The 19,145-nt window shown below is 40.8% G+C and overlaps 1 protein-coding gene and 2 long non-coding RNA genes across 5 annotated transcripts in view; 1 reads left to right on the top strand and 2 right to left on the bottom strand.

The window, feature by feature from the left end:
• LOC106935293 (uncharacterized) overlaps window positions 1–12,819 on the bottom strand; it is a 57,213-nt gene extending 44,394 nt beyond the window's left edge. For 2 of the 3 annotated variants that reach the window (XR_001421872.1, XR_001421870.1), the window contains exon 1: window positions 11,515–12,819. This is a non-coding gene — a long non-coding RNA (uncharacterized LOC106935293). Of the gene's footprint in view, window positions 1–2,481; window positions 2,706–3,600; window positions 4,114–11,514 lie in introns of those variants that run through there. The other variant, XR_001421871.1, reaches the window with a different exon arrangement.
• A 46-nt stretch (window positions 12,820–12,865) lies between these two features.
• Window positions 12,866–19,145, top strand: part of bhlhe22 (basic helix-loop-helix family, member e22) — a 25,674-nt gene continuing 19,394 nt past the window's right edge. Inside the window, exon 1 of the mRNA XM_015015681.1 lies at window positions 12,866–13,370. The gene's annotated coding sequence lies outside the window, so the exon portion shown is untranslated. The remainder of the gene's footprint in view (window positions 13,371–19,145) is intronic.
• The window catches only part of LOC106935286 (uncharacterized), a 7,520-nt gene continuing 5,526 nt past the window's right edge, over window positions 17,152–19,145 (bottom strand). Inside the window, exon 2 of the long non-coding RNA XR_001421869.1 lies at window positions 17,152–18,752. This is a non-coding gene — a long non-coding RNA (uncharacterized LOC106935286). The remainder of the gene's footprint in view (window positions 18,753–19,145) is intronic.

Genomic DNA, 19,145 nt, shown 5'->3' with positions numbered 1-19,145 from the left:
GGGGTTTTGCAAAGCAAAAAAATGAAAAAATAAAAAGGTATTTAACATTTTTTTTTTTTTTTTTTTTTTTTTTAGAAAGCTAGTCCAGCTCACTCCATGTCTCTCTAGGGAATAAAAACATGAATTGTATCTTACCTTCAGATGAACCTGGTAGATGTTCTTAAAATTACTAAAACTAGATAATAAGGAGAACAGGTAGAGCTAGAACTGATGCTTTACATGGTACTGAACTCTAAACAGCTGTAAACAAAGTCTCGCTAATAAATCAGCCTGGCTCGTCATCCACCCAAAGACACACCCATGATGGCTGCATCTTCATACGTGAGTTTTATGTCATCTTTTACTGTGGCTGTGGTCTGCGTATGGGCTCCTAAAGTTTGATAAAAATAGCCTATAAAACCAAACCTGACACAACAGATGGCTTGTAACTCAATGCCATGCGGCAAATAATCTGTGGAAACTACTCGGGGGGGGCACAGGCAAACTTTGATGAACCAACTTTTATAAAACTCCAGTGAAGAAAATAAAAATGACCATTAGCACATTTTGTTTTGTTTTCCTGCCATTGTTTCAATGAAAAGACAATTATTCAAGGTGTAAGCTCTTACAGTTTTGATAAGATGGTTAAATCTGCAAAATTATACCATGGTCATTTCAGATGCTGCTTTGTCACAGCAATGAGAATCTGGAAGCCTGGACAGTCTCTCTTTAACTACTTTTTGATTATTTAGCAATTTTCCATTTAGTTTTTGTTTTTAAGATATGCCCAATAATGTCAGCATACATTTAAACATTGTATATACTCTTCCTGGCTAATTCCACAATTTTTCATGCTCGTTTTCATTTTATACACAATAACACGAGGTGCCTCTTCACATTAGTGAGCTAGGTACTGCTGTAAATAACTTTCATTGCACATACTGCCTACATCTTGGACAGACAGCAGCCCTAACCACTATACTACTACTACTACTTTCAGAACCGTTGTTTTGTCATTGTCAGTCCATTTAGCTTCTCCTTACTCTTCACAGAGGCATTCTGAATAATGACCCCGAGAGCTGAGCTTGGAAACCAACCATCATTAGTGTCTCAGCATCCACTGCCAGTCTGTGACAACAGCTTCACCTCCATCGTCGGTGGTAGGGAGCGTCAGTGCCTAGCCAAGCAGAACTACACGCGGACAGGACTAAACATTTTTTTTTTTTTTTCTGTTATCCTACATGATGGCGCACTTCCTGAATAAAGTGTAAATGCTGGTGTTGTAGGTCATATTTTACCCTTCGTGAAAACATACCCGCCCAGGTCTTAAATGGACGAGCGGCAGCATCACACCAGGCTCTCCCAACACATCCATCCTCCACCACAGACCCCCGGCTTGGCCGTACGCCATATGGCCGCAGATTTACCACGGCGACACGGCCAGGAGGCTCTAACTCAAACCCTCATCATAATGTCAAGGAATGCCAGGCGACGTGAGGAGGAGCAGGGAGGAGCGCGGAGATGCAGAGGCATCGTTCTGTCAGCCCAGCAGGCTCAGTGGGCCTAAACAGCCCCTCGTAAAACTAATGCCGGAAAATCACAACCTTGGGGGTTTGATTCTCTACGGGGCTTTTATTAATATGCTGGTTTTTTTTTTTGTTTTTTTTATGTGTCACATGTGCTCAGATTAACACAAACACATCAGGGAAAACATTCAGTGCACATTCTGGTAAGTATTACATGCCTCTCTGAGCACTAAGACATGCCCTCAGAGAGAAAAAAAAAAAAAAGACATGCCCTCATACACATACAGTAAATCCTCAGCAACAAGAGAGACAAAAAATAAATAAATAAAAGGCTGTAGAAATATTCAGCGGCTCACTTTTTTTAAAGAGAGAAAAACCAGGCCGATCCCTTCTCCCATGCTTTGGTCGGTATATCTCAATGTGCTGTGCAGGCATTTTCGCCATCTCAGGTCTCAACATATGGCGTCTCCTCCCCCCCAGCCCTCTCCATCATACTATATCCCTCCCCCCCCACACCCAGCCTCGCCCTCGCCGTGCCCCTTGGGGGAAGATGGAGAAACCGCAGAGAAATTAATTGAAATCTAAACCGCAGCGCAGGATTAACTAAGTAGGCGAATTCCAGTTGTCACATAATCAGGGCTAGTGTACTATTTGACTTTCATCAAATGGGGGGCTTTCTGAAACACCGACTGGGGATAATGACAGGGAAAAACGAGCCAGCTGCTGCGTCCCTCCACCTCTCTCTCCCATCCCCCTCCTCCTCCTCAGCATCTCTCTATCCATCCTTCCATCCTCACATATAAATCTGGGATGCTTCCAATGAGCTGTTGGTGTACACAGAGGTAGCAGCAGGGGTAAAAAAAAGGAAAAAAAAGCAAATTGCTGCTGAAGAGAGCGATAACTGATGTCAACCAACAGATTTGTCTTTAACATCACCTCTAAAGGAAGCGTTTTATCACCTCTAAAGTGGCTTTACCTGTGGGGAATTTGCAGTTTCTTCCATGTACATCCAAACGCCGTCATTTTGCAATCTATAATGTAACTGTTGCATTTGCTGCACAAGCATCTGAGCGATTCGCTTTCATTTTTCCAACGACCATAAAGGCGTCGAGTTACTGCGTTTCCCTCGAAGACAGAGGAGGATGAAATGTTGAAGCAAAGTGGGTCAAACAGCGCGCCGCTCTGATGAAGCATGACTTGCTGCGAAAAAATAGAAAAAAAGAAAAAAAAAAGAAAGCATGCCAGAAGATTTTTTTTCCTCCGCTTTGAGATGTTGTAGATAGGGCCACTCAAAGTGTCATTGAGCAAAGGCGCTTGATGTATTTCGAATGTCGAAAATGTCCTTAGTTGAATTTGTCTGGATCATATGTGACGTTGTGTTCAGATGCTGCAAAAACAGTGCAGGAAAACGTGAATGCTGCTTCTCTGAAAGAAGGTGAAGATGATTTAAATCTGGCTGGTAAAATGAGCACTCTGTGATGCCTGAATTTAGAGACCTAAAAAGTCAGCTTTCTTTGGATGAAGTCCATCAGGATCCCAAATTTTGACCTAAAGCTAAATGTTTTAATTGTGTGTTCATGTATTTTTGAATATATTAGGAACTTGTGTGTGTGTGTGTGTGTGTGTGTGTGTGTGTTTGGAGATAAACAACATTGCAGCAGCGCGTGCTGACAGATACCCTGTTGATAATATAGCTTGGGCTCCTGCCTAGCGAGGTCGACCTCAGCCTGCGTCAGTCACCACACACCAGAACACCACCGCTGCATCGTCACCTCAACTGTACTTCTGCAACGTCTCGTTCCTTTTCACATTTAGAAATGTGATGCTAAATCACGTGCATGCTAAAGCTGGATGTGTTTGAAAGAGACAAAATATTAAAAATAGGGGAGATAAACAGTTTTTTTGTTTTGTTTTGTTTTTTAGGGATTTTGAAGTTTGCTAAAGCTCCATTGGTTTGCGTTTCTGAGAGAAGAGAGCAACGAAAGCTAAAAATAGACGTTAACAGACGCCCACACACACACTGACACAGACACAGATAGCACAAATTCAGACACCTAAAAAGAGCTGTGTGGCGAAAGCGTGCCGAGAGGAATACCTGGACAGATGGCAGGCAGTCATCCCGTTGGACCTGCCATCAGATCTCCGCCTGAGAGGAAGAGCAGAACAGAAACAGCCTCATCTGCTCTCCACACACAAACACACACAGCATGTCTTTCTACCTTCATCGGGACATTACATCAACTTCCACTCATTTCAGTTCATTTCTACAGCCTAACCGTTACCCTAAGTCTAACCACTATCAGTACATGCCTAACCATAACCTAACCCTTAACCCCAAAACAGATCTTCTTCGTATGTGGCATTGGCTAAAATAAAGACAAGTCGGTTCACAACACAGTATTTGTTGGAAATATGGGCCTTACAAGGTGAGAAACGCTAAAACATACACACACACTCACAATGGTTACATATTAGCATGGTTTATGTTTCAAATGCTGGTAAAGCTGTGCAAAAAACATTAAAATAAATATGTCTGCTACTGCAGTAGCATAATCTCTCCGAACAACCTTTAATATACGTATGTTTATTTGTAAGGGTAAAAATTTCATAAAAAAAGATATTGATGTATAAAAAAAATAAAATAAAAAAAAACATAGCTCAGTTTTCAGTAGGATTTAGGTCTGGAGATTTGACATGTAAGAATTTTGTTTTTTGTCTGTTGACATATTTTTGTGCTTATTTGGTCATATCTTGTTATTATTCTGCAGGGAATTTGGTGATTTGAAAGGAGTCATCAGAGTTTAATTTAAAATGTGGTAAATGACATTCATAGTGATTTAGTTTGATGATTAGGTCTTATATCTGGTGGAAATCTAATATTTCAGTATCTTAGTAAAAAACCCTTATTGCATACTAAAAAATAAAAGTATTTTTAACACAGAAATTATGTTTCATGACCCTGATGTGGCATTTATAGGACGATTGTTGACTCAAAGTCAAAGCAGATTAACGGAAGGCTGAGTAGGAGGAAAATGTGTGCAGAATGAATTAGTTTTTCATTACTGCGTATAATATTTTTACTGTGCAAGCAATAAAATTGAGTTTTTAATTCACTGTAAAACATAATCATTAACAAAAACCAGGAAATAGACTCTTGAAATATATCACCGTTTCCAGTAAAGCCTCATGAGTTTCACTTCTTTAGTTGAAGTATCAACATGGCAAAGCTTGCTTATGCCTCAGGCTGGTCTGGATATCAATAATGAAAATCAGTGGTGTCGTAAAAAAGGCAGAAATCTTCGAAGCCAGTATGGGGAGTATTTATTTTTGTATTTCCTGCGTGTTAAAATTAAAGTTTTAATTTCTCTCATTTTGAAATCATGCTACCACGTATACAAGATAACTTTTTACACATCTTTACTGGTAGTACAAATTAAACGTGGTTTGTTGTTATAACAAACAAACGACTCAGATATTTTTTAATCAGGATGCATTTTTTTTTATCAGGATGCATTTTTTTTTCAGTAGTTTTTTTTCAGACAGCAAGCTTTGTGTGCGTGCGTCTGTGTGTGTGTGTGTGTGTGTGTGTGTGCCTGGTAAAAACCTGCCTGTGACTTCACTTCTGTCCATTACGGAGAAGAGCGATAGACAGAGAGGCTAACAGACCACTGAAACCCACCACTCCAGCCTAAATCACATTTCAAAGGATAGAGGAGTCTATTATAGGAAATTAGAACGGCCTTGGATCTCAACAAGCCTATCCTTCAATTTTATTGAGTCTTCTCAGTAGCCCTCGGTGGATTGTGCGTACTTGTCAATAGCAATTCGTCTGCATTTGTTGTGTTGACAAACAGTGCCAAGCGTGTATGAGCAGATTGTAAAAAAAAAAAAAAGAAGAAGAAGCGTGCGTGTGCATAAACGCGTGCAGACACGATCAGGTTAGATTTGTCTCCTTGATGGGAATTTTCTGGATTCCGGCAAGAAATTCCCTGCAGTCACTGGAGTAAATACATTTCAGACCTTTAGTGAACTGTTGCAGAAGATATGAGGATCTGCCATTGAACTGAATGCAGGAGACTCCATGTGCATTTTAAGCCTGTGGTTGCCGAGAAGGCAATAACGTTGTACATCTAGATCCACTGGTGGTTTATGATCTAAGGAATGTGGCTCACTGCCCAGGGAGCCATTCTTTCTGTGGGCGGTGCAAGAACTTCAAAAAAGATGTGGACTGGAATTATAACTCTTGCTTCTGTGCTACCAGTTCTCCATGTTGTGCCAAACAAAAGCACCTTGACTGAATGATGCCCAAGTTGGTATTCAAAATGACTAAAGGCCTGTTTCATTGTTTTCAAAGCCATCTGACTTGCTTTTCATCATGTCTAGTTAAATGTCAAAAGCCACCTGGGCTGTTAAAGCTTAAAATTTGATTGTTCTGCACTGAACAGAGATTTTAAAAAATACAGTTTGAAAACTACAGCTCCACCAGAAAGCATTCACAACCCGTCACTTGAATGCAGGAGTGAGCAAATTTTCCGTCAATTCTTGTTTGCGTCATTTAATATAATAATCATAACAATTAAGTAGACATGAATTTGAGGGAAAGGGATTTGTAATTGATTGAATATCAAAAACATAACAAGGATTTTTCATTTGTTTTATTTAAAGAGATGTCTCTGATAAGAAAATAATTTGGGTGTTACTGTTTTCCTTTTAATTTTAGACCAGGTCTTCTAGTTTGATTCCTAGAATCAGAGCCAGATATGGAGAAGCAGCATTCGGTTTTTATGCTCCACTAATCTGGAACAAACTTCCAGAAGACTACAAAGATGCTGAAACACTGAGCTCCTGCTTTAGATGTTTCTGAAGTCTGGAATGCATTTCAAGTATATTCCAATTGATTAAACAACTGGATTTATGGTGAATATTTATTTATTTATTTATTTATTTTTTTTACAATTGACAGTGCAGAAACCAATAATTGAAGCAGAAAACATTGTCTGCGCAACTCAAATACTGGATTAAGTCAAAGAACAAAATTATTTCTGCACCACTGAACGTCATGCACAGCACAGTGATCTCCATTATTTGGAGAGGGATAAAGTCTTCCAACTGGCTACCTGACCCTGAATAATCAGGGATGAAGGACCTTGGACAAAGATGTAACCAAGAACCCAACAGTCACTAAGTAGAGGTCCAGTCTTTTTTTCTGGAAGAAGAAGCAGTTCATCAATCAGCGCTTTGGTGTAGAGAGTGGACAGCTCTCTCAAATTTTTCCAAAATTTACTTTAAAAGTTGTGAAACCAGGAGAAACTAAATTAAATTAAACTGGCCTGAATTTCATGGCAGGACAAAAACATACAGGTGGTAAAACTGCAATTTATTGACTTGTGCACATGATTCTTAAGTGAAAGTAGATTCTTAAAAAACACAGTATTTATGCAGGGGCTCATCCAGGACATCTTGCATGCTACTCAGAACAGCTGTATAGCACAATTTGACTTGCTAGCACCAAGAACTTCCCCCATGATTCTTCCTCCTTCATGTTTCTGTCCCTGCCCCCACATCCACAGCCTCACAGAGTGTCGCCCTGCTCAGATTCTCTGTGTGCCTTGTGTCAGATCAATAATGCAACCATAAATTTCATTTAAATAAACATTAGTGGCCTACTTAATTAATGAAACCTCATCTGCAATTTGTCAGTGTCAGAAGTGGTAACCCCTTTGATGTTGGTATGAATATTCCTTTTCAGAAAATGAAGCGCTCGCACGATTAGCTCCTATTGTGCCGTTAGCCTGTTCCTGCCTTTCCGCAGCTCTGCCTGGATCCGCGCGCAGCTTATCAAGGGTACACAGCATCGGCAGATTAAAATCATTTACTGAGCCGAGAGGACAATGGGAGGATGTAAAATGAGTGTGGGGAAACATGATGAAAAATAGTGGGGCTGAATATCTAATGAATCTAATCTACATACAAGCAATCTGACCAAATGCCGGAGCAATTCCAGGGCCCATACATCAAATAGTACACGACATTAACGTTGAATCAGCTTCAGAGAGGTTCACACCCATGAGCCATAATACTTGATAACCGACAGGGTTAGGAGAGATAAATAAAAATGAGAAATATAAAACAAACCATCATAATGTGAGATGAGTCTCTGACCCGTCCTTGTCGGTGCGCGAGAAGCAGCTGCTCATGACCCACTTTCACTCGGATACATAATTCAGCGGTGAGCGACACGACTTCCACGCCACCATAAAAATATTCATCAAAACGAGCGAGCAAATCTTCTTTAGCAGACTCGCTAACAATCCAGCATCAGCTGGGGGAACAAGTCACAAAAAGCCTCCCCGACCTAAATAAGTCAAGTTTATCAACTCGCTGCATGATTTACCGAGTTTAAAACATTCAAACAGGACTCATTAATGATTAAATTAAAAATCAGACTGACAGCAGTTCAGCACACTCGCAAAAGAGGCGCAATAACGCCCGAGAAAAGATCACCTGACAGTCAAAATATGTTGGTATGAAAGCATAAAGATCAAAACAGCAACAGAAAACAGCACGGACAGGAAAGATCTGCTGAAATTGTGCAGCTTTATCCAATATTTACAAAGGTTGAAAACACAACAGTGAAAGGAATAAGAAATGTACGCTCTGCAAGGCACTGCAGAATGCTGTAATTTATAAAATAAAACAGAACAAAGCAAACAAAAAAAATATATCCCACATACAGTTGAACCTTTTTCACATAAAGTGGTGCTTAATTGTGAAGTGGAATGAAAATGATGCATGGTTATAAAAATGTTTTACATATTAAAATCTGGCAATCATGGCACTGCATTTATATTCACCCCCTTTCACTCTGACACCATTAAATATTTTAAAGTGCAGCCAATCGCCTTCCGAACTCACAGAAATGGTAGGCAGGATTATAAAAACATTTGCAAACACTAAAGACAGAAATTAATGATGTGTGTAAAAAGGTTACCAGTCTTCCAAAGAGTGGACACCCCCAAAAAATCCCCACAAGATCAGACTGTGAAATGCTGAGAGAAACTAATAAAACAAGAGTTATACCTCAGACACTAAAGTTGTTTGTTTTTTTTCCATTGAAGCAAAAGAACAAGAAAAAAAACTCTCTTTGAAAGGGAGCAAAGTAAGTCTCTGTTCTCTAAACTAAAGTAAAACATCCCCTCAGTTAATGAACCACAACTGGCCAGATCACAATGTGAGGTGAAATTAATACAAATACCCCAAAACAACTCCCAAGGTTGGTGGAAGAAGGGTGATGATATGTGCTTAATGGGATGCTTGTCTTTATAAGACGTTGCTGATGATTCACTAAAATTTGTCAAAATGTTGTCTTTTCTTTTTAAAGACGCATTTTGGTGAAAATCGTAAAAATAAACGATTGCAATGGCTTTGCATTTCCCCCCCCACCAACCATGCAATGACTGTACAGCCCCAGGTTGGACTTGTAGATGAAGGTCTTAAAAATCTATTTTAAAAAAAATATAGGTGGACTTGTAGAAAAATACAGCTAACAAGAGCAAATCATTCAATAGCCATAAATACTACAGACTGACATTATTCAGGCTGTTTATGACTTAAATCCATCAAACTGGAGCCTTTAACTGTGCTGGTCAGACATGCAGAAAAGTTACAGAGAAACTACACGTGTAAGACTGCTTCATTCATATATTATAGTAAAAAAAAAAAAAAAAAAAAAAAATAGGTTATAGTATTAAGAGTCAAGCTGATTAAAGTTCAAGGTGTGAAGGAGACTGGATAAAAAAGGAGGAAATGACTCCCCATCCCTCTTTGGGACACCTGAAATAGGCCAGAGGCTGGCTTCCTCCTATCAGAGGAGTCCTGGGATGCCTGAGAGACTGCAGGGAAAAGAGGACAGGGAGGAGGTGTTGGGGTGGGGGATTCAGCTGGGCCTTAAGTGTGCTATCATAGGCACCTCTTGTGCCTGCCTGCTTTATTTGCAGTAGTCAGGTTAATGAGTCCACCAGCCCACTTGATGTTGAGAGGCCCACCACAAAGAGCTGCCTCATTAGAGCTAGCCTGGCACGCTACTCTGAGACAAAGCGACATTCACGCCACTGAATGCCTTTATGCTGCTCAATGCTGCCAGCCTGCGAGGGCCAACGCCATGGCATACCCCCCTCCTGACCCCTCCCCACCCCCATCCTGCACGCGTTCTGGCACCTGGCCAGCCACACCACGACCCTGAGGCTGAGCAGACTGCAAGGGGTGCAGGCTGCTGCACTCGTCTGAGGAGCGGTCGGGAAGTAAGCAGAGATCACATGCAGGAAAACGTTCGACTGAATTGTTTCCAAACTCTTCTCTGCTTTGCCTCCGTTTTTACCCTTTCCTTTATATCCAAGTCTTACCTCAACCCTTTTTAGTTCCCGAGCCATCCGTCAAATTACAAAAAAAAAAAGAAGCTCCTGAAATTGTTATTCTAAATATATTCTCAACTCATCTTGAAATCACAATCGCTGCCCTCACTGTATCTAATTAGTGTGACATAATGACTGAAGTGCAGTTAGAGCGTCGTGACAGGAGCGCAGTTTCTGTCTGTGATACAAGGCGCTTTATCAGCCCAGGTGCAGGTATGACCTACTTAATGAGAGCTGTAACAAGGTAATTCAAATGTCACAGCTACGTGTAATTTCATGGTTTGCAGCTGGGGGTGACAAACTCCGTTTCAGCAAGACATTGAGCGTAACAACCAAAATAAAGTAACGAAACATGTGTACGTTGAGCCGAAAGATAAGCGCAAGCAGACGTCATAACGATCCTATATGTGTTTCAGGTCTAATATAACTGGCCAAACAACAGAGTGCCTTGCTAAGGAATTTACATCCTTTGATTTTTTTCCCCCCATGTTGTCCTGTCACAACCCCAAACTTCAATGTATTTTGTTTGAGTGATAGACCAACATAAACGTGCAAAATTGTGAGGTGGATGGCAATTGACACAGTCTCAAATATTATTCACAGGTTTGCATTTTCATTCAAACCTCAGTACTTTAGTACCCATAAATAAAATCCTTTGTAACCTCTTGCCTTCAAAGTAAATATATTCAAGTCTTTGGACCTATCAGAGGTTAGTTAGATAATATAAGTGAACAAAGACCATTATGAAAACCGAGATACACCGCAGACAGGTTAGGGAGAAAGATAAAGCAGAATTATGTTATGAAACAATAGTTCAAGCTATGTAAATCTCACCAAACTATGTTCAATCAGTGACCTGAAGAAGAAAAACATATGGCAAAGTTAAAAATTTACCAAGAAATGCCAGTCCACTAAAGCTGATGGGTTGGACAAGGAGAGCATTAAACAGAAACGTAGCAAAGACCAGGTAACGCTCAAGTAGCTGTAGAGACCTACAGCTCAGGTGGGAGAATTGACGTAACATCCGCCTCCATGCGGAAGTAGATCAAACCTCCGGCAAACAGTGATGGAGGTAGTGGAACTCAATGCATCAACCAAGACATTTTTTACTTCATTAGCCAACACTGAGGCAAATATGACAGGCAAGAAAATTCTCAAAAGAGTCCTACGTTAGGTCTGTAAGTTTTTTATTTTTTATTTATTTTTTTTTTGTTTTGTTTTTGCAGCAAACAACAGAGAAATCTACGTTAAAGCTAAAGTCTTTAGCAGCCAGAGGAAAAATGGTGCACAAAGTTTCACTGAATGTGAGAGTGAATGCTGCGTCGGATGTACAAAATGGGTGAGTAATGACTTTTCCTTAAGGTAGATTTTCACAAGCCTGTGAAAATCTACCTTAATGAAAATACTTAGAAATAAACATTAGCATAAAAAGATGCTAAATTGCAAGTACCGCAGTTACAATAGCACATGTTTTCAAGCTCAAATAAAGGAACCATTGGAATTTACACACATAAAATCAAGCATAGCTACCTAAACTTATTGACAGCTTTGACTATAAACGTTGTTATGACTAAAAAAAGATGTTTGCTACCAGTTACCTTCATACAGACGAACATGTGGCAGTTGCCGTCGATCACAGTTTCATTCAACTGGACATGAGGTCAGCTGCAGGCCTTGATCCATTTCTTGCATTATTCCGGACTCCATTAGTTTTGAAAATCTAATAAATTGTGTTCCGTCCTCTGTAATAGCTGTCGGGATTACATATTCCCTACTGGCAACATTTGTACATGATTTCTTGTTATTTTCCTCAAATCTCTATGACCGCAGTGTGACAAGCCCCGACAATGTTGACGGAAGTGACGCTCCTCCAGGTAAGAGGCGTGCACTTCGCGACAAATAGCGACCGCTGATTGGTCAGTTGCTGACAAACCCGCTAGAATGATTGACAGGCGTGGTCGTCAATTATGTTGAGAGGATAAGTATCAGAGGCGCCTTTATAAATCTGATCTTTATTAAAGTATGGCAAGGAGAAAATAAAAAGAAACAAGTCGCTTGTTGTGCAACAATAGGTTTGATTTAGCAACAAATCCATGACAAAGGCAAATAAAATGATTTCTGATTCTTATATTAACAAAACTGGTGATTTAAATCAAAATCACCAAGTTGGGGTTACACCTTATTATCAGGAAACAATAGCCAAATAGATTTCAGTCTCAGTTATTGCGTATGATGCCTGCAAAGCAGGTACAAAGCATGAACTGTGTTAAACATGATCTATCACATACAATTACAATAAAATCCAGTTGTGGGTTTGTGACAAAATGTAAAACATGTTCAGTAGTAGTGGCTTATCTAGTTTAATTTATTCTACATGGCAGTTTTGTAGCTTTGAGTAATTGTCCCTTCAAAGAACATTACTCGGCATGGACAATCCTGCGCTTCAAACATCTTGCTCTACAAAATGTATTCAAATCTCACATAGGAAAAACAAGATGTTTTTTTTTTTTTTAGGTTTCCACAAACCCTGCTTTCAACTAAGAGATGACACAAAGTTTTATAAAGTAATGTGCAAATTCCACCTATGCTTCACAGCTGTTGTAAAGGAGCAGATTAGGCAATATTTAAAAAAAGAAAAAAAAAACAAATCTCTCCCGGCTTCAGGTCAGGAGTCAAATATTTTCTGCATAGGCAATACGCTGTCTCCACCACACTATTTATAGCAGCAGGCAGAAACAGCTGAGCTGACTGCAGTGATGTCACTGGCGCTGATGGAATGCTTTGTTCCTCGGCGCGTGCGCATGCCACCTGCGTGTGCGCGAGCTGCAGCGAAGGACCAGGATGCAGGAGCCAAAATGGCTGAATATACATACACACACACACACACACATATATATATATATATATATATATATATATATATATATATATATATATATATATATATATATATATATATATGGCAGTGTTTGTGTTTATAAAAGCATCCATATCACTGAAAGCCAGGTTTCTAATAAGCGCCGTAACCTTCTGAAAGCATCCAGGCCTCAGTCAAGGGTGTCCGTGTTAATGCCACGGAGGGAATCAGTGTTTGTGGATGCCATTTGAAACTCGGAGCAAAATAACATCACGCTGCAGCTGAGAGCAGGAAAACATCTCATGCACGGTCTGAAGCGCTTAATGGTTCCGAGCTTCCCCCCCTCTCAGCATTCAGCCGTGGCGTTCAAGAAGCACCATACCCACGTATATATTTTTAGTAAGCCTTTGGGCTTCTTTCAGTGTCCCTAAAAGAGCATGGTTGCCCGGCAACCGTTATTGTTGCCATGGAGATTCATGTGTTGGCAGCTGCTGCAATCAGCATCAACTCGAGGCTGCACGTTCCCATTCCGATAGTCAGGCAGGCGATGAGGAAGGCAGCGAGGACACACAGCCAAAGAGAGAGAGAGAGAGAGAGGTTAGTAATCAGTGTGAAACATACATTCATCCTTTATCCCACTGCATTAATACAATTACATCAAGAAGAAATTTATGGCCGTGCTTTGGTGAGATGATCACACTGCAGATGGAGGAATAAAACTCCACCTCGGAGCCTAACTGATCTAGTTTCACTGAACGCAGTGGGACGATGCTGGTTTGCTTCCGACACAAACAAAAAAAGAAAAGAAAAAAAAAACAATAAAATGCTACATTTCAAACTGCTGCTGAAATGTGATGTCGATTCAACTTGTTAGCAAGGATAAGTGATATTTTACCCCCCTTCCAACCTCTATAGGAGTATGCATCTGTGTCCAAAGGAAGAATTGTAAACCCTGTTGAGAGTAAAAATGCATTGAATTCATAATAGCTGTTATTTCCTCTTCGGGCATTCCCCCCTTTCGTCTTCCTTTTCAGCTCTACCGTCGTTTCACTGTTGACATCACAGACCAATGTGGGGATAAAGAGGCAGAGAAAAACAATAACAGACCCATTGACCCCCATTTCACAAACCGGGGGGGGGGGGGAGGGGGGGGGGGGGGGGGATGTCCACTTACAATGCTGGAACAGACTTACTGATTTGGCGTCAATGGGTTTTCTATTGGAGGGAACAGGGAAAGTGCAGCTCCAGGTCCTGACTCCGGTCCAGTCCTGAGCGCACAAGCTCCCACACGGATCTACACCTGTTCTCTGAGACCTCTAAAATTGTGTCAGAGAGACAGCTGGAGATGTTGTGAATTAGAATTTTGTTTAATCAACTAATAAATAATTTTACTTGGAATTACAACATGCAGTGGTATGTTTGAATTCATTTACTTCTCTTAATTGTGCTTATAGCCAGTAGAAATTCCAAATTTGGTTTCTCCAACTGTGTTAATAGTGCATAAAAAGAAGTTGTGTATATAGAAATGTCAACCTATTAAAAAGTAAGTCCTTTTGCATAAACGACTTCAGCAAAGCGCCTGATACGCTGGTACCTTTCGTCGTCTTCTTAACAGTACTCCATAGCGTTCTGGGAGGTTTAGGTGAGGCCAGTTTGCGAGATTATTAGGAGCAGGGATGCCATGCCTATGACTATGACAGGTATTACATCCTACTGATGAATAAAATCAGCACCTCTATAACGTTTTTTTTTAGCTCGAAGACAACACAGAGTCACACAGGACAAATAATCATGCACTCAGTTACACCTAAGGGCAATTTAGAGAGACCTGAGAGTCATTGTCTTGGACTGCAGGGGGAAGTCAGAGTACCCAGAGAGAACCTACGTCTGCACATGGAGAACATGGAAACTGCAAACTCTGTGCAGAAAACCTTCAGGCTGGGATTCAAACCCAGGACCTTCAAGGCAGATCTGCTCCACTATGCAGCCTTACTTTGAAAATCAAATTGAAATTGATTCTCATCTGAAAAGAGGGCACTGAAGTAGCATTTCTTCTTGTCGATTCAGGTTCAGGAATCAAAGAGTTGTAGATCACGTCTTAACTTTGTTTTACAATCCTCTCAAGCTCATGGTTAACCTTGTTACTTGTGCATCCGGCCAGGTGATAAAACAATAATATCTTTGTCATGTGATCAGTATTAATTGATTTGTTTTGATCAATTTCAATAAATTCTGATCCAGAACTGCACAGCATTCTGGAGGTTTGTAGGCAGAGAAAAAGACTTTAACCACTCAACATCGGCCCAGATAGGAGAGCTTTGTGCAATCAACTAACTCATTCACTCTTTGGTTACCTAGCAACAGCTTAAGTAACATGGGCAGGAGCAGTTTCCTGTTGCCGCCAACATCCTCAGGCGTACTTCACTCCTCAGAGGTCAAAGCGGACTCAAAGCGGACATCTGCACAAAGGAAAATTTCTACAACCACGAACGCATACGCATTGAGCACTGGCACAGGAAACTGCAAGATGTTCACATCGAACTGTTTTGTGTGCGGCACCGCGCTGACAATGTTGAGAGTCAGCTCAACCAGTCGCTCAATCACGATGCATACTGTGATTGAAGCTCTCTGTGCAGCACTGATAGGTGTGCAGTGGCCGCCCTGGTATAGAAAAAACGGGGCTAGGTTTCTATTAAAATTCTGGGAATCACAGCTGCTGGTATTTTACTGTAAATTAGAGACTTTTTTTTGCTGTGTTCTTTAAACATGTGGTGGTGGACAAGAGGACATTATGGATGAACAACCAGCTTTTTTAGCAGACTCTTTGTGGTGTCTGTGACAGATTGTTAGACGACTGTTCTCCATGACTGTGTGGGCAATAATCCACCTATAAAACTAAATTTCTGAGTCAATCATACTTTCTTTATTGGTCTCATGCAATATGCAAATTGTAAGCTGTATTTTGGGGTTTAAAGATAAAATGAACAGAAATAAATAATTTGTATGCTTATTTGTACATATGAAATATGGGTTTGTCTCTTTGAAGTAAATTGCTGAAATGAATTACCTCTTCCGTGTTATCGTAATTTAGTGAGAGGCATCTAAGTGTAGATCGGATGCTGCTCTGAGCACTCTTTAAAATAACTGTGACCAGGAAAGATGAAGTAGGGGCACTCCAATAAAAGCCATTAGAAGTGAATGATTTCCAGGGAGACGAGCACCTGTGTCCAAAATGAATCGGCTTGTTTAATTCGATTTCATTTTATGGGCACACAGGTCAGATAAAAAAAAAAAAAAAACGTTTGTCGCATATATTGCTGTAAACACCGCTCTTTCTGAAACAAATCAAGACAAGGCAGCTCATTTTGGATTAACATTAAAGTCTGCGTTCACAATGACCCTTCCACCAGTGACTTCACTAAAACGAGATCGTAGTTAATGGTTCGATAAATTTCCCTTCCTTTACGGCTATAATTGCCTCGCACGCAGCAGAAACGTATCTTTAGGAGTTGGACGTGAGGATCTCCTGGCGTACGCATGAGAATAGAGGCTCACCTCGCTTTCTGTGGATGCTGCTGGTTGACATTTAACATCACAGAGAGAGGGGAGGTGGAGAGCCCGGTGCCCTACATGCACATTTGACCCCCTGCTAATGTCAGAGGGGGAAGGTCCCAAACACACTCATCCGTACTTCGCTCACACAAAGCACTACCAGAGTACAAAGTATCTATCTCTGAAATTGCAGAGGCTTTACTAACTTCATAATGTTTATTTAGAGAAAGGTATAATTTAATCCGAGACAGCTACAGTGCAGGTAACTGATGGCAAAGGTTTACGCTGTGCTTTATCAGCAGAGTCTTTTGCCTCCGTTTCCCAACCAAAATGTGTCGCTCTTTTTACAAAAAATACTGAACAATATCTATAGTTATCCTTAAGTTTGTGACGCTTTAAAAGACCAGTTATTTCCTATCTGGGGAATTGTACAAACGTCTTAACCATATACTTTTGTTGTTGTTGTTGTTGTTGTTTGTTTTTTGGAGGACGTTACAAACACAGCCAGCAGGCCTGCAACCCAGTGCAGCTGACCTGATTCTGCTTGCACGCAACCATGAAATAACAACTGCTCTTTGGAGTCTGGTGCTAGCTCGGGGAACGTACCGTCCCTGCTCGGGTGGAGCATGTGGGCAAACCTCACCATCAGGATTTCGTAAGAAGTAGAGAGGGAGAGAAAAAAAAAGAAGAAATCACACAAGAGGTCACATTCTGAAATACAAAAGCAGGCATTTGCTGGGCAGCCCTTTAAATGTGTTTCTTGCACGTTTACATGCATTTATCTTCCTATATATATATATATATATATATATATATATATATATATATATATATATATATATATATATATATATATATAAACTCTATTTTAAAGTCAGAGCGATATAATGCTATAGGAGCTAGCATGTAGGATGTCTGTTGGGTGGGGGAGGCCTTTGCTGTACGACCCAAAACGTAAGGAGGGAGTGAAAAAAAGCTCATCTGTTCCCGGCAGCTTATAGAGCTGCAGAGCGCACATCAACCATTGTCTGCCTGCACAGAGTTTTTTTTTTTTTTTATGTGCATCCTTCTGCTACAGGCTGCATTATTATTTGTTTCGTCGCAAAGAGTCCCAAGCAGATCAACATCGACGCTAAATTATGTATTTAAATGCGCACAAGCAAAAAATAAATTATTTCTTGCCGTCAAATTTAATCTTAAATAGAAATCCTATATGTAGAAAAATAGAGTATTTTTTTGGGTAACGTGGTTAAGCTGAATAACAAATGGCCTTTAGAAAATAATAAATAAAAAAATTATAGTCCTCGTCGGAGATGCTTCTGCGCATTTAAACACACCGGAGAGAAAACGACGCATATTCAGCGCTGCCTCCGTGACGCTTATTGCCTGCGCTGTTATTGTCTTTAATATATATATATATACATATACATAAATAAAGTGTCCTCTTTTCTGTCCTTTGTTGTGGAGGATAAACTGCCTCTTTGCGACAGAAATCTTGCTCCGGGGAAACGTGCAGCGAGTATCCAGCAGAAGAGCAAATCAAATCCAAAACCGGTATGTTTCCAGAAGTGGCTCCAACTTTTCCAAACTTCTCTGCGCAAATGATGGAATGTGCTACTGCAGCCGGTGGTCATTTCTTCCTCCTTCCCTCCCTTTTACGCCCCTCTTCTCGCCCATAGTTTTTTTTTTCTCCTCCAGCAAAGAGGGCTCAGTCTCTGGCTCTTGATTAATAAATGTTTATGTGTTTTGAAGTGGAGCACAAAAGCGGGGTTGGCCTGTGACCCTTGGTAGCCCCGACCTTACGCGGGGTTCATTGTGAGGCGCTGGGAACGGAGACCCTGGGGCCACTGGCCCCCCCCACTCCCTCCCACCACGCACACACACACACACACACACACACTCTTGTAGCCATTCATGTGCGCACCCCTGCTTGTCGCCCCGCAGCTTCCATTGTTTCAGTGGGAACAATGGCAGCACCTCCCGTCCTCCTATCCCTCCATCTCTCTCTCTCTGCAAAAGAAAACGCAGCTTTTCAAACTTCCCTCTATGTGCAGCCTGACGCAAGCCCGGGCAGAGTTTCCCCTCGAACCCTTCAAAATAAAGAAGAAGAAAAAAATGTTGACAAAACGTTAACACTCTTAGTGGTGTGATCGCTCATGTTGCATCACACGCAAAGGTTGCGTCACTGCATAGTGGATTCTTTCAAAGTCCATCAGTGAAGCAGAATGAAACTGGGGGACAGAGGGCTGGATGCTGACGCAAAACCTGCATGTTCATTTTAAATGCACAATTTGAACAAGTTAGAAGTAACTACACGTTGGTGGGGTTCCCTTGTGCTTTACCTTGGCTGCAGGGCTGGTGAGGTTACTCAGGTGACATCATGTATGCTCCAGGGGCTCGACTGGATCTTTGACTGGTGGCCAATCACTGCAGGAAGTAAAGAGGGGAGATATAAATACTGCAGTCAATTTCCTCTGTCCTGAATGCACAAGCAAGAATGCAAGAATGTGTTTGCACTAATTGCACTGAGTCGTTGACTTGCAGCATTCACTCTTTCTATAGACGAACACAAAGAGTTCGTCCAGAAAGCGTTGCAATGTGTTGTTGATTTTACAGCAATCCGTTATACCAAGTATGCATGTAGCAACAGTGGAGAGGAAAAACTCCCATTTAACAGGGAGAAACCTCCAGCAGAACCTGGCACTATGAGTGGCCATCTGCCACGACGGAGTGGGGGTTTTGAGAAGAACTGATGTAGGAGTAATTTCTATGTTAATGAAAAGTAAAAAAAAAAAAAAAAAAAAAAAAAAAAAAAAAAAA

This window comes from Poecilia latipinna, unplaced genomic scaffold, assembly GCF_001443285.1.
Source record: "Poecilia latipinna isolate Pla-1442-1.1 unplaced genomic scaffold, P_latipinna-1.0 Scaffold71, whole genome shotgun sequence".
In the NCBI taxonomy this organism is placed as follows: domain Eukaryota; kingdom Metazoa; phylum Chordata; class Actinopteri; order Cyprinodontiformes; family Poeciliidae; genus Poecilia; species Poecilia latipinna.
This window is presented reverse-complemented; position numbering and strand designations above follow the sequence as displayed.